General features: G+C 39.5%; 1 non-coding gene across 1 annotated transcript; it reads right to left on the minus strand.

Annotated features, from left to right (window-relative positions):
- Positions 1 to 3235: 3235 nt before the first annotated feature.
- Positions 3236 to 3317, minus strand: trnas-cga (transfer RNA serine (anticodon CGA)). Its single transcript has one exon. It is a non-coding gene; the product is annotated as a tRNA-Ser (tRNA).
- Between the last annotated feature and the right edge of the window lie 438 nt (positions 3318 to 3755).

Consider the following 3755-nt stretch of genomic DNA (forward strand, 5'->3'; position numbering starts at 1 on the left):
TCTAAATGACAGAATTATTATAGAATATTATAGAATAATAGAAATAAACTGAGACCAAGACTGAAATATCTTTGGTTTAATACTGTCTGCTATCAAATAAAAGTGTAATCTGATAAAAGAATCACACACTGTTGTTTTCTTCTGGTTCAGGACTGTGAGAGAAATGCTTTTAATGAAAGTTCATGATCATATAAAAGGAGAAAATCACAATATAAACGTTGAAAGGAGAGATTAAAAAGACAAGAAAAGTCTTCACTTAATTCACTGAAAGGATAAAAGCAGCAATGAATGTAAAATGAAAAGGTAACAGCTGGACAAAAGTGGAATAAGAGGTGTTAATCTTTATTAACTGTATGAATCAGGGGCGTCTGCAGCGTTTACTGTGTTCCCACCTGTGTGAGCATTTTCCACCCAAACCAGCAGCGAAGTTACACAAGCTGCAAAGCCTCTTTGCTTCGACTCAACCTGAGATCACAAGGTCAGCGGCAGCATCAACCGCCCTGTCAGGACTGGATTAGAAAGATCAGCCCAAACACTTAGTGATTGGTCTGCATGCAAAGATCAATGATGGTGAGCATCGCAGGAAAGCCAACTTCATTCAGCTCCGTTCTGCACGGAGGTCCGATTAAGTGTCTTACTTTGAAAAACAGGAAACGGGTCTCAGCTCTGTGGGTCTTAAGAGGCGCCAGGAGGTCACTGAGCTCATTCAGAACAGCTTGTGTAACTCCTGATTTCAACCATGATGCAGTAAAAGAGCATTTCTATGTACTCTACATATGCATATATAATATATACATATAGAATATATACATATATATAGTCATAGTTTATTTATAGAGCACATTTAAAACATCCGTCGACTTGAGTCGACCAAAGGGCTGCACAGAAGCAAAAGCATAATAAAAATAATCACAAACACTACAACAACAAATACAACACAAGGGATACTAATCATTCAATATAAAACAAATTAAGATTAAAAAGTGAAAATAAAAAGACAGTAAGAGTGATAAAGAGAAGGCGAGAGAGCCAAGATTCCTTGCTCAGCTGGGAGTGAATGCTGAGGAGAGGAGATGCATTTTCTTTCTTTTATTATTTTTTTTTGGGCTTTTTGTGCCTTTAATGGATAGGAAAGTTCAGAGAGACAGGAAGCAGGGGGCAGAGAGAGGGGGAACAACACGCAGCACAGGGCCACCTGATGTGGGACTGGAACCGGGGCCAGCTGCAGCGAGGACTATAGCCTCTGTACATGGGGCGCCTGCTCAACCCACCACGCCACGGACCACCTCTGTTTTATTTTATTATTGTAAAAGTTTGTCGCTCACAGGCTTTTATTATTGTAAAAGTCTGTAGCTCACAAGCTTTTATTTTGTAAAAGTCTGTTGCTCACAGGCTTTTATTTTGTAAAAGTCTGTTGCTCACAAGCTTTTATTTTGTAAAAGTCTGTTGCTCACAGACTTTTATTTTGTAAAAGTCTGCTGCTGTCTGCTGTGGAACCGGAAAAGAAAGTAATCGGCGGATCCACCAAACATGGAGAAGGGTACGGAACTTTTACTCGGCCATTTTCATGTTAAAGTTCTTCCAGACGGCGGAGTCGACAGAACCAAAGTCATCTGTAAACACTGCCAAATTGAATTGTCTTCTCAGCGTAGTAGTTCCAGTCTAAAATATCACTTAAAGGCAAAACACACAACTGATAGCAGCAAGTCATTCAAGGAAACAGACAGTGGAGCGAGGCTTCTACATAAAAACTACAGAAAGATGCTGATGTTAAAAGTGTGTTTGCACAACAAATGTTATGGCACTTTCATTCATATGGCAGCACATTTAAAATAAAGCTAAATGCTAAAAGCTATACGCTACTTTTGGATTCATTTTTGGATTTTGCGTACAAATGTGATTAATAAAAATGAAATAAAACCTTAAACTGGATCCTAACATTAACAGGCAGCCAGTGTAAAGAGGCGAGAACAGCCGCCAGCGGGCGGCAGCATTTTGAATGACCTGCAAACGGCGCAATGCTGTCCTTTCAAGCCCAACGAACACGGAATTACAATAATCTAAACGTGACGTAATAAAAATGTGAATTAATCTTTCAAGGACATTTCCTGGGAGATAAGTTTTCGCTTTTGCCAACAGTCTAAGTTGAAAGAAGCTTGTCTCAAACCTAAAGTTATTCTCCAGGATAACGCCAAGGTTCCAATGGAGCCAATGGCGCTGTCACATCCATCTGGCAGATTTTGTTGACCAAATAAAATGATTTCAGTTTTGCCTTCGTTCAAAGACAGAAAGTTTCCTTCCATCCAGGTCTGGATATCTTTAAGGCTTTAATCTTTCTGGTAGAGCCTGAACAGAGGCTCGTTTATTTGTCTTTAGGGATAAATAGATTTGTACATCATCGGCAAAGCGATGAAAAAAGATGTTGTACTTTCTAAAAATGGATCAACATATATAAAGAGAAGAGGAGGGGGCCTAAAACAGAACCTTGCGGAACTCCACAACTTAGGGGGGAAGTGGCAGAAGAGTACTGCATATATATATATATATATATATATATATATATATATATATATATATATATATATATATATATATATATATATATATATATATATATATATATATATATATATCAGGCTGGACGAGAATCCCTTTTTTCTATCAGGAAACTCTTTCATATCATTACAGACTAAAAGTGAAACAGATTGTAGATTTTAGTCACATTTAGTCCAGAGAACATAGAAATGTTACACAAAGTCGAAACAGAGACACAAGGAGGACCCACGTGGAGGTAGGAACACTAGCATGATGGAAATGTGAAGATGAGAATAAATGAGAGTGATGTGTGAAGAAAATGGGGATGAAGACATGAAGGTGATATGAGGAAGCTTTGCAAAGTCGAGCCAAAGGGACGACGGAGGTGTGACGCAGACATGAAAAGAGGGGATACAGGTGTGATGAAAGTACTGTTGTAGCTATATGTGAATGGAAATATGAATAATTAATTACATTAAATGTGAAATAGAAAGTTCATCTTCGATCAATTTTCTTTCTCAGGACGTAATAAAAATGTGGCTGCTCATTATTTACTGAACACAGAAGCAGTGAGTGAAAAACTAAGTGAACTTCCATCCAGCAGCTGTAAGGTTTGCGTTGACCTCAGCCACAATAATCAAACCACTAACCTTCAGGTTATTGGACGCTCGCACCACTGAGCTGCCCCCAAATGAAAGCTCGCCACGAACAGGATTCGAACCTGTGAGGGGAAACCCCATTGGATTTCGAGTCCAACGCCTTAACCTCTCGGCCACCGTGACACATAACAACTCAGGGTGGACTTCAAGCTGGGTGTTAGCATTCAACATGCTAACTGAGGCCTGCAGAGTCTGAGATGTAGCTCTTGGGTTTCTGACCTTGGGGTAACCTTTAACCTTTAACATGCTGACTGAGGCCTGCAGAGTCTGAGATGTAGCTCTTGGGTTTCTGACCTTGGGGTGACCTTTAACCTTTAACAAGCTTCTGCTTTTATAGAGCTGCTCACACTGACTGATGATCAGTTAATCAGAGCACCTGCTGATCTTTCTGTGGCTTCACGATCCATCATTTATGGGAAAATCTCAATTAGTGAAGTTTTAAAGTGCGTTTTAAAGGGGAACTGCAGTATTTTCAACATTAAGCCTCTTTTCTGAGTCGTCTGCAATGTTTTAGAACCCCCCTCACCGCTTTTTTGATGTTTACTGCTGTCTCCGGTATTT

The sequence above is a fragment of the Odontesthes bonariensis genome, chromosome 23 (assembly GCF_027942865.1).
Source record: "Odontesthes bonariensis isolate fOdoBon6 chromosome 23, fOdoBon6.hap1, whole genome shotgun sequence".
In the NCBI taxonomy this organism is placed as follows: domain Eukaryota; kingdom Metazoa; phylum Chordata; class Actinopteri; order Atheriniformes; family Atherinopsidae; genus Odontesthes; species Odontesthes bonariensis.